A 12808-nucleotide genomic window follows, 5' to 3' on the forward strand; every position below is an offset into this window, starting at 1 on the left:
GTCTATAGGTACATACATAATTTGAATTTTATATATATAGATAATATAAACATAACGTTTATTTATAGCTTCTACTCGAATTAAATGCCAAGTTGGTTTTTTATTACTGCTAATTGTTTAAGATTTTTGTTTTGTTTTGTTTTGGCAAAGCAGCTTAACCAGCAGCTAATCAGCATGAATGGACAACGCTAGGTCAAGTGGGTAATTAACTCCCAAAGCATTAAAAAAATAAAACTACGTGCGCACTTAAATCCAAAGCAAGAAAGTAAAGCGAGTTTCTGCTACCTTTTGTATCGTTTTGTCACCAGTTTTTACAGTGTAATAAACATACACATGATAAATGTTGTATTGAAGCAGAAACAGCAACAAATGCATGTGAATGGGAAGATATTTGCGATTATCTGTGCATACATTCTGTAGAGTGCATATATGTAAGTGCATGTGTTGCATGCTGCACAATGCTGCCACAAATGGAATAAACCATCAGCCATATATGAATGCAAACGGACACAATTGGTTACTTTATTACAAAACCAGTTACTGTTCTAATACCTCATATGTATCTCGTATGAGGAAGGTTATTTCCTTTTGAATATTTGAGAAGAAAAACAAAAACAAACTAAAAAATTCGAACTATGCATATGGCAGCTTAGAAGATAAAAAAAAACGCGGGAAAATTTGTCAGTAGATTAACACCTGATGAGATAGGAAAACGTAGACGTATGTACATATATATGTAAATACTTTTATATATATATGAACATATGATCGGTATGCTCACAAGGGTTCCCAGAAATGTTGTTCTTCTTTCTTCCAAGAATTGTTGTTCTTCTATTTAGGCGGTTAAGCGATTAGGCCGAGTTCAGCAAAGCACGCGAGTCGTTTCTCTACTGTGCCAACTGACGCCAATTGTAAATGCTAAGTGCAGCCAAGTCCTTCTCCACCTGGTCTTTCCAACGCAGAGGAAGCCGTCCAGCATCACGACACGCGGCGGGATTCAAATTCGCTGTAAATCACTTACAGCTCATCGTTAAATCGTCTACGGATTTCGCCATCGCCAACGCGTAAACGCCAGTAAATCTTTCGCAGAATCTTTCTCTCGAACTCCAAGAGCCGCTTCATCAGATGTTTTCATTGTCCATGCCTCCGCGCCAGACGCCACCACAGGCATGATGAGTGACTTATAGAGTGTGATCTTTGTATGATGAGCGAGGTCTTTGCGTTCTTAGTTATAGAAATATCGGAGTTTTCGTGATTCCAAAATTTACCGTTATTGGAAAGTGAGCTAAATTTTTTTAACGATTTCAAAAATGTTCAACATACCGATTTTTTATACCAAGGGCAGTAATTGAACCGAGTTTGGTTTATATCGGTCAACAATATGCACTTCATATGTGCATATGCAATCATATGTGGGTGGTGTCACGTCCATTTTCCATAACTTAACAAAACTCATTTATTGCTAAAAAATTATTGCAAATGTCGATTTTGAGTGAAGTAGCTGTTTTAGCTTAGTTATCGCAGTTTTCGTGTTTCTATACAATATCTTTGAATATGAGATGGGCGTGGTTAATGTCCGGTTTCTAAAATTTTCAACAGGTTTCCTAGTTTCACTCTAAGCTACTTCTGTGAGGGCTAGTGAAGTGGCTACTGCAATTCTTCAAAAAATTTCATGATTGTATTATTTTATGTTAAATATCGACTTTATAAATTAATTTTCAACAATTTGCATCCAGTATTTGGGGAGATATTTTTCAATTTTGCGGAAATACCGTTATATGGGAGGTGGGCATGGTTACAGTACGATTTCGCCCATTTTCAATAAGAGGGAAATTTTATACCAAAATTCGTTCAGACATCCCAGTTTTTGCTCCAGTTATCATGTACAGGAACATTTTCGTACACATACATACATATATTTCTATATCTATCTCGATCCCTTTAAGCTGTTACAAACAACCGTTATACGAGCAAAGTTACAATACCATGTGCACAAGTGCGCTCTAGATAACAAAAAGTTTGTAAATTTATTGCACTTTAGAAGCATAAATACACGCAAGAGAAACTTCTTTCTCTGTTTGTTTTAGAAGAGAGTAAGAAGAGCAAGAGAAAAAAGCAGTGTAAGAGAAATTATTATTTTTTAATAACAATCGTGCTCTCCGATCATTGCAGGGTATTGGATCAGGTTTTACACAGAGATGTGCATACATAAATACATAAATATGCTGTTGCTAATTAATTAAATGTGCAAAACTTTAGAATCTGGGGCTGAGAAAATCCAAGGGCATAATACCAGCACCACTTACACCCATCCCGATGCAGTATTTGGTGCGGTGTTATGGCCGCAACAAGTTATCGGCCCATATTTCTTCGAGAATGAGGTTGAAACGACAGAAACGATTTCTGGGGCTTCTTACAGAACAATTATTGTCAACTGTTTGTGGCCAACGTCAGAGCAGCATCCTAATTTGTGGTTCCAACAAGATGGAGCGACTGCTGCTGCGTGAAATTTGTAGGTCTTATTTGGCCCACCCTGTATTTCTATACCTTGTCAAATCTCCTGAGAATAATTTGGGCTTAAAACCCAGCAATTAGTAAAATTCCCAGCTGGTATGTCAACTTGTCATATTGTAGTACATTAGACTGCATCACCAAAAAAAGTTGCGGTTTTTCCGCCGGGATAACAAAATTTATTATATTTTAAGACGTCCACCAAAATATTTCGGAAAAATATTGAGATTTAAGCGAGCTGAACAGATTTAGAAATACCTCCAAAAATGGAGTTTTTTTATGAATAAAAATAGTTTCTCAAAGAACTTTTTGAAAAAGGTCCCCTCAGATGACAAAACAGATAAGGCTTAAAAAATCTGCATACAAATATTTAGGCTGCGTTTCTTTATACATTCCGGATAATCGCATTTCACAGCCGGAATAAACAGAAAGCGTTTGAAACATACGTTAACATATCATTAGGAACGTTCTAAAGAATAAGTAAACAAAAAAGTTTATTCCAAACGTTCAGAATGAATAAAGAAATGCAGCCTTAAAAATCTTTTCAACGGAATTGTAATAATGAGATTTTTGATGTTTTTTTTTTCTTTTTTTCAAAGATTGATTTAGGAGAAAAACTTAAATAACTGGGCCAAAACTATTCTGATTTAGACTTATGAAATCTCGGTAGAAAGGTATTTTACCACTATTTTTATTTATGTGCAAAAAAGGCGTTCGTGTCCAAATTTTTTTTTTTTTCAAACACCAACACATCTTAATTCAACTTTGAATGATGTTCGTTCATTCTCCCTATATCGTTTAGCCTTTGAATGTGCTTATTAGCAAAGAAATAAAAATCTCATTATTTTAAGCTTAAACTGTTTTGCCATTTGAGGGAATTTTTTAAAAAAACATCTTTAAGAAACTATTTTTATTCATAAAAAAGTCCATTTATGGAGGTATTTTAAAATCGGTCTAGCTCACGTAAATCTTTATATTTTTCCGAAATATTTTGGTGGACATCTTAAAATATAATAGATTTTATAACTCCAATGGAAAAACAGTACTGATTATTTTTTTTTTTGTATGGGCAGTGATGCAATCTATAGTACGGGTATGTATGCATACTATTTAATATTCATACATACATATATACAAACTTAAATACATGCCTATGTACATGCATGCATATGTACGTATACACTTCTATGCAAATTCTTCTTTAAAAACAAAAGAAATAAATACTGAGAAGTTTAATAAAACAATTATTCATCTTTGTCACCCAACCGTTTTATTAAAATTATCTTTACTATTGTTGTTTACGCCAGTTAGATACATGCATATATATGTATATAAAGATGTACCTACTTGCAGTCGAGAAGGCAAATAAATAAAATAATGAACACACCCATGTAGAATGAAGATATCAAATGATCTCATCGCATTGTAGTGATTGTCTTTAGAAGCCGGTTACAAATGGCAAAAGCGAAATTTTGTTTTTTGGATTCCCAACAATACCTAATTACCCATATGAAAAGCTATGTATGTACAATATATCAACGAGATTAAATACAAAATAAATTAATGTCATAGAAAGCTTAAAATAGACACGAGTCTCAACTACAAAATACAAAAAAAAAACTCAACAATTTTTTTTTAGGATATGGATTTAAAACAACACATATAACAATACTAAAACGAAAGTTTAATTATAATCTAAAACAAAGAAGTATCAACTGTTTGTAACCACAAGAACAAATTAGAGAAAAAAGTTCATTAATGCAAAAATATTGTAATTTTTGTGTCAATCTCAATAAAATTTTTCTTCCAAACACTGTACGATAACTTCAGTTTTTTCTGGGCAATTGATGAAACAAAGTTTTTCTGAAAGTCTGGGTTTTACATAGAAAAATAATTTCCCAGTTTTCCCAGCTTAGCGATTTTAAGCGATTTTTTTCAATTTGAGCTTTGTGGTGATAGAGCTTTTAAAACCATTGAAAGTAATGTAAGTGCAAATATGTAAAGTATCAAAAGGCCTTTCTAGAAGTTTCGAGGTCCGAGGAATCTGAATTTGCCATTTATTTTGCCAAAAGCGACCGCTCGGTGCGCTATGATGCAAAAAACATAGAAGGAACATGAAGGAAAAGTGCAAACAATGTTTTTTTTTTGTTTTTTTTTTTGCATCAAATCGCACCCAGTTGCCGTAAAAGTGAATATGGAGATTCAGATTCCTCGTACCCTACTTTCTAGGTTTCCTGACAGGATCTCGATTTCTTTTGAGAATAAATAGTGCAATCACGGGAGGTGCGAGTTAGCTTTCGAAATCAGGTAAACGTAAAGTTAAAGAGCTCAGAACAATAAAGGCCTGTGAAATAATATACAATAACAAAGTGGCTTAGTCAATAATAAAGGTCACACAGTTGAAGAATTATTTTTTAACTTCTCATTCCAACGTGCGATGGGTAGATATATGTGCGCTAATAGTTATTCTTTATTAAGTAATTTACGTAATCCCACACAAATTGTTAAATGTTCGCTAGCAGCTTCTAGCCGCTAATAAAAATTTTGCGTTTTGCCACTATCTGAATTTATGTTGACTTAAAAATATTTAGTTAGACACGCTTATTGATACATATGTTCATTATAGTTATACCTGTGCATGTCCATGTATTCGAACATACGTAAATAAATAAAAACTCAGGAACCGTTACCACAGTTAAGTAGTTTACCTACCAATTTGGTCAGCTAGCAGATCTCGATCACCTAGTTTCCTCAGCTTCCATGAGTAATGTAATAAAGGTAAAGAGTAGTGCATGCACATAGACTGTATGCTACCGTTAATAATAAAAAAAAAAAAAACAAATCACTGTACTTCAAATATGTATTAGCCCAAAATTTCCCATCCGTCAAAAAATACTGAATAAAATATTATTCGCATAAAGAAAAAAGACCATGCTTTTTTCTCTGGACTGTTAATTCATTATAGTAAGTATGTATTACGAATATCTATATTTGAGTTTAGAAGAATACATGCGAATTGCAAATTTTGAAATTCATTTACCTTTTGTTAAATTAACTGATATGCAGCCTAGATAAAATTTGTAAGAAATATACATACATACATATATACATACATTCGGGTTAAATGTACATTTAAGTGTACATAGTAATGTGCATAGTATTTGCAAGAATATCTAAATTTGTATTGTTTGAATATCTCGTAATGTACTTCTTAATGTTTCCACACTTTGATTATCATTACAAAGGCTTAAGCCGACTACCAGGCAATGAGCCGTATTAAAAGCGTGGATGCGTGGTCGTGTCATGCCAACACGTACCATGCGAAACACAGAGAAAAATATTCAATGCATTCTTTAAAAGTACTCAGGGTGCATGGTGCATGCCAACGAAACAGGACATGTACATACGTACATATGTATGTATCTGATCCGGGCTTTGTGATATTTTGCAAGGCTATAATTTGCCCAAAGGGTCGGAAATCTTTGTTATATGGCTTTCATCGACATGTAGTCATATCTAGCGAATTGTAAAGGTATTGGAATTCCAAGACCTTGGCAAGAATCCAGAACTATAATAGCGGACCAAGGAGGCATACGGCTGTGCCCCTGGAAAGCTTAACAATTGACAATAAGGCTTGCAGGAGCTTTTTGCGACTCTGGAACTTAATGGGTAATGAGTGGAAACCTTCAAGGTGCTGAAGGTTTCGAAACCAGTTTTCCTTTAACATGTTCTAAGGTAATATTTCATGAAAGGGACACATGCATGAAGTCTGGTATGCTGATGGATGCATGCTCGAGGATGGAAACGCTAGGCCCGGTGCCGGAACGATGTTAATTTGAAATCATCGGGTACCTCCGAGAGCTATTGTGCTTTAAGTCGTAAACACATGCCCCACCCTCTATAACATCAAAAAACTAGTAAAAATTAAAAAAAAGAACCGTTTTTTAAATGAAGAAAAAAACATATGGAAAAAATTCATAAAGTTTGTATTAAAATGATATAAATTATTATGATAAATCTAGAACAATCACGGGCATTAAAGACTAAAATGAAAATATATGAATACATATGTACATAGTTCTACTCAACCTTCCTTCACATAGGTAACTGCAAGGCGTGTGTTCCAACGGAGCCTATATGGTCCTAAAAATATCTGCGCTCATTCAAAAGATGCGCAACACAGCTCCTAAGGTAAAACGCAATCTAAGAATTTTTAACAGCATCATTTAGAGGAGTCTCGCAGGCTACCTGACAGGACTTCAGCTCTTACAGGTTGGGAACATGGCATCCTCTAACTGCGTAATTTGGGGTTTGAGTGAACTTTTATGGGGCCAGCACTATGTATGGTTGTAATAATAAAAAGGACCCCACTTAATAATAGTAACGAAAAAATAAACGGTTTGGTGGTTATTACAGAGAAATTAAGTTTCAGCATTAAAAAGTAGGCCACAATACACTAGAAAAAATGGTTTCGTCCGCTACACAAGTGGCTCGATAAGAGGACAATGCTTTATTTACCGTCTGTATATTTGAGACGAGTTCGTGATGCACAATACCAAGAACATCAGCATTTGAAAAATGGATGAGAAGTGGCCCTAAAAGCAATGGTACAACGATTGGAAGTATACAACGAAGCCCCAACCTTACCATTGCGACGAGGAAATAATCTATTGATTTTCAGACTGAAGTCTGAAGCTGAGCTGATAAAAGAGAGATCGACAACTGCCTTTATCAGACGTTTTCTGGTCATCCAAAATTCGAATAACTAAAGTGCTCAACTCAGCGCTGTGTAAGTAGTATTGGAGAAGTACTAAGGCCCTCGGGCAGGTAAAACTTCTTGGGTAACAGTTGATTAGGAAAGACATCGAATTAAGAAGTCGATACATGTTCACCAAGTTATACAAATTTATAATGAAGACATTTTACGCAACATTGAATTGTTGTGGTTTTTAGCATGTAGCATATTTTTCGTGTGGGTTGACATCACTTACACCGTCCGCAGATTTCAGCGCGTATTTTGTAGTCGATTATATTCTGCAAATATGGTGTTGTTGTCACTTATTGTTGTTGTAGCTTCCGCAGCGCTTTTTTTGCCTGCAGAGTGAAGAAGTGCGAAAATCGACAACAAAACGGCAAAGTAGCAGCATCAACTCACTGATTGTATCACCTACGTTGCAATCATACATACCAACAACATATAACAACAAAAAGCAACCACCTCAAGTATGGTAAATAAAAAAAGTTTATGTGGGCCGATATTAAAGTCACGTTTTGGTAATGAACTGACTGTCCCGACATGCCAGCAACGCGCCGAGGCAAATTGACTGAAGCGCTGATTGCGTGGTATGATTTTCAATGAATTAAAATCCGCGCGTTAAGCGTTGCGCACAATTAAAGAATTAAGATAGAAAACTGTGAACAAGACAACTCAAGAGGTGGCGCTTAGATTTTTATGATACTCGTATGTTTAAATATGTTTATTGAGATACTATTGTGGTTGTTGTTGAAATTTTAAAGCTTAACCGACGCAGCGTGTGGGTTTGAAATTGTTGGCATTTTTTAGTGAAAAGCTTTTAACGGCTGGCATCTTTGCGAATATTAATGCATTTTTATGCATTTAGCCTGATTTTCATGCGCTTCACAGATTTTTATTAAAAAATCAATTTAGGTAGAATTGCTGCGACTATTCGCAAACTCAGCAAGCTAAAAGGCAAAGCCAACAAAAAAAAAAGAAAGAAAAGAAAAAGGCAAATGCCATTTATGTCGAGACCACATGCAATGCCAGTAAGCGAGCGAGTAACTGGTGTGTGTGTGTGTGTGCCGATATGTGTAAAAGAACACTGTGGGGGAATTTACTGGTTCTGAACTTATGCGGTTTACTGCGTTCCGGCACAAATCGTCCATAAAATCCTTGGAATGATATTTAATGATCAGCGAATAAAAATGTCTATGTGGGCTGAGGATGTACGCATCTCAACTTAGTGTCTACATCACATTTTACATGAATATTATGCAATGACCATAAACGCAAACGTCGGACCACTTATGCACCGATTCGTAACCGTTGGCGAAACATGGATCAATCACAACACACCAGAGACCAAGGGACACTCACGAAGTGCACCAAAGAAGGCCAAAGTAGGTCTGTCAGGTGTCTGTAGGTGTGAATGCACGCGGTGCCATTGTGATCAATTACCTTGAAAAGTGCCAAAACGATCTCTGGCGAATATTATTTAAAGTAAAATCGACCACATTTGGGCGAGAAAAAAGTGCTGTTTCGTCACCATAGATAAAATCCAACAATTGGGCTATGAACTCCTCTACCCCATCCAGCATATTCTCCAGATTTTGCCCCAGCGACTATGCGCTGTATCCAAATACGAAGAAATCGCTCGGCGGTAAGATATTTGGGTCGAATGAAGAGGTCATCGTTGAAACAAACCCTTCTTTAAAGGATCTTGATAAACTTATTATTTGGAAAGAATCAAAAAATTGGAAAAACGCTGAACTAAATGTATCGAGCTAAAACGAAACTATGTTAAAAAATAAACCGCTTTTTTGCAGAAAAATATATATTTCATTCAAACGAAATTGCAATAAATAGAGGTAGTTGCGCCGATTGTATTTAGAATTCAACGCTGAGCTGCCGCCATGTTGAAAAAATCGTTCCATGTTATAACGAATTAAACAGTGCATAATTATATAGCAAACATCTTAAAAAACATATATTTAGAAATGTAGTATTATTATAAAATATTTTAGTCACTTTATCACATCGGTAATATAAAATAGAATAAGTTTTCTTTGCAACTGCCACCTAAGAAAGCAGCGTTAAATTTAATTTAAGTGGCGTACGTCTTTTCGATCAGCTGTTTAGGCTAAGCCCAACGCGTTGAGTTCAGGTAGCGTAAAAATTTTCCGCTGGAAAAAATGGCTGAAAGTTGCCAACTGTTGAGCTGAGCGGAACTACTCAACTGTGCGTTTCTAAGACAAATAGCCAACGGTTAGGCAACAGCTACGTCTTATGAACGCGCCCATTGAGTTTTCAAATTTCTCCCGTACTTATACTACCAACTTCCTCTTACTTTGGTCTCAATAGGTAGATATGCATACATATGTACGCAACTTCAAAAAAACAAATACATTCGAATATTGCCGTTAAATCTACCCAACAATTGTCAGACTAGTTTTAGTAGAACTAATTCGGAGCTAATGATATGTTGCAGACAGTAGGGAATAGACAAGCTTGGTTGGCCCGGCCCGTAACCGACGCATCGCGGAATTGCACATTTAATTAAGCATGCGAAGTGAACGACAACACAGCAAAACATAGTAAAACCGCGAAACAACGAAATTTCCAAATGAAGTAACAAATAGATATGAACGAAGGAAGAAAGAAAAAAACAGCAAATGGATAGAGAAATGTAGGCGCACAGCTATTCATTTAGTCCTATATGTATGTTTGTCCAAAAGCATGACCAGCAGATTGCTGGATTTTACATGCAATGCAAGTAAAAGCATTACAGACGGCGGCGTTTATACAGATCAACTCGTTACTTCGGAACTATCTCGGGTATTAACTGTAACTGGATAAAGTCCTAAAGTTACTTCTTAATGCGGATCAGAGAATTCTCGATGAAAACACTGACCAAAACGGGCAGCTGCTGATAATTGAGATTTCAAAACAGACTAATGTGAATCAAAAATATTCGATCTCCACTCGAAGAAATTGCTTATGAAAAATTAGATTTTTTGATTTATATGTTTTTATATAGTTTATTTTATATATATTAATTTATAGTTTAATTTTATTATATATCAATTTATTTTAAGTTTTTTGAGTTTTAGTTTCTTAAGAAGGTCACAACAACTACAACTATATAAAAATATATATAAAATAACTGCTTAAGGAACCATAAAAAAAATTAAAAAATTCTTGTGCCCTTGGGATACAAACTTACGACCTTGCTACTCGCTTAATCCGCAATACAGCCTTCTGTTAAAGCTTAACTCGGACTTAATCCGGATCAACTGCAGTTAATTCCCGAGTTGATCCGGATCAACGCTGCCGTCTGTCTATGTTTTTAGGGTACAATTCAGATCAAATCAACTGCGCCGTTAATCCGAATTAACGTTGCCGTCTGTCTACACTATAACTTTGAATTCGTGCAATTGTGTTACACCGCATTCGAATGATTTTTTTTTTTTACGTAACACAATCAACGTTTCACGTATTATATGTACATATGTATGAGTACATGTAAAAGTGTACTATGTATGACAGACACTTTGCTAAAATCAGAAAGTATCAGAACCACAGAATTCTGTAAAAATAAGCTGTGCTGTAGCGAGAAGAAACGCAGTAATTTCCGCAAGCACTACGACGTTTAACGAATTAAAGCTAAAAATTGCTTCAAGCAAACATTGGCTAAATTAAAAAGAACTCACATTTCATATACAAAAGAGGGGAGACAGGAAATGAGTGGCTAACGACAACAATAAAGAACTATCCTTCACTGCCCCATTATTCGCCAGTGCTTTTATAAAAGGGAGCAGGAATATTCAGGCACTTGACACAATGCAAAGTTTAAACGACAAAAGGGAAGTTAAACATAGTTGGTGGGTGAGGAAAAGTGTATGTACTGCAGCTGCAGCTGGATGCTTTATTCACGACCATACATACATACATATGTACCTACTTATATAGTAACTACATGCGTTTCTTATTTATGCGGTCAAGAAAAATTGGGAACAATAGCTCATCGCTCGTCGTCTGCATTCTTTTATAATTTAGCCAAACAAAGCTGTATATTTTTTGAGTTCAAGAGAAAATCATGTTTAAGGACCACAAAAGAATTAAATATACACATGTGCATAGTTTAAAATTTGCATTCGCAAGTTTTGGAATATTTTGATGATTCGGAAATTACTTTGCGATCACCAATTTTTAACTCGATTAATCTAGTTGGAGCTAAGCGAAATCGCAAACTATTAATCTAAAGATTACTACGATTATTGAGCCGTTCAGTCAATTAATTTGGCTTGGTTTTCGCAAGACTGTCCAGTCACTGGACTCCAGTGATATTATAAACTCAAAGGTGCTCTACTGTCTCCTGTCCGTTTCAACTCCAGTGGATTTCGGGCCAATGCCCGGAAGAAACCGCTTCTAAGTAGCCTCGTAACGTTTTTAGTAAAAGACCGTCTGTTTTTTTTTTTGGTTACATACGGGCCACATGGGCGGCCGCTGAACCCGAGAGATAAGAGGTGCATACTATCACTTTCTACTGCCTATGTTCAATCCATTGCCTGGGCAACATCTAAAATTGGAAAACGAGCCCCTCGGCCATGAAAATGTTTCGCTGTCGTGCGGAGATGGCGTAAAGCAAATACCCACACAACACCACTAGTCAAACATTTAGCAAATATTTGAGCGCTAGATTCTAACTAGATTCGACTTTATTTTGAAGAACGCCAGGGTCCTCATTGGACTCCTCCCTTGAACACATAGCGAAGTCCGACAGATGCACTAATCTGTTTGCTATTACTTCACGTTAGACTTCAGAGTAATCGGTGTCCAAATGATGTATCCAGGCGGACATATAAAATTACACATCTCAGTCGGCCATCAACAAGAAGAGATTTAAGTTCATATATTATCCTGAGCCAATAATCTTGGATGTTAAGCAAGAGATTATAATACTGCTTATGCCCGATCTTTAGCTCTTTCCACATATTTAGTTTTCTGGGTCTTACTTTTGAATTGAAACCTCATGCTTTCACCGAAAGACAACTCCGCTATATTTATCTCCCAACTTAGCTTAAGCTCTAGTATTACTACAAAATTTTTCGCTTAAGCTAGGCACTTCACTACTGAAGGTACAGTGCATTATTTATGTTTTTTCTTATTCTCTTGAAGCCACATTGCTTAGCATATCGGCCTAGCTAACATCGGGGCACTGCCTTCAATCACGCCTGTTTGGGCTTGAGTAATGCTGAGTTAGTAGTGGTAATCCAGGAAAAGAAGAGACGCCAGTGTGTACTGCTTCCGTTTGAGTGACCTCACAACTTTTCCAAAGAAGCGCCGCTAAACTCTTATCGTAGATATGTCCTCGTCTTCCATATTTTAGAATGAAAATTACTTGTACTCGCGTGTTGAAAGCATATAGAAACCAAGGCATGATAAAAGACTACTCGTTTTGCAGCATAACATTGTAGTAACCTAAATTTTTACAAGCAAAAGGTATATGTATGAGAGCATGAAGTAGTATTCAAATGCACAGTATTCCCCGCTTAATTG

The 12808-nt window shown here is 35.9% G+C and overlaps 1 protein-coding gene across 1 annotated transcript in view; it reads right to left on the reverse strand.

Annotated features, from left to right (window-relative positions):
- The window catches only part of toc (toucan), a gene marked incomplete at its 5' end in the record, with an annotated part of 219539 nt that overhangs the window by 80443 nt on the left and 126288 nt on the right, over positions 1-12808 (reverse strand). The gene's annotated exons all lie outside the window — the stretch shown is intronic.

This window comes from Rhagoletis zephyria, unplaced genomic scaffold, assembly GCF_001687245.7.
Source record: "Rhagoletis zephyria isolate East Lansing unplaced genomic scaffold, Rhagoletis_zephyria_1.1 Rzeph_scaffold_00500, whole genome shotgun sequence".
NCBI classification, from domain to species: domain Eukaryota; kingdom Metazoa; phylum Arthropoda; class Insecta; order Diptera; family Tephritidae; genus Rhagoletis; species Rhagoletis zephyria.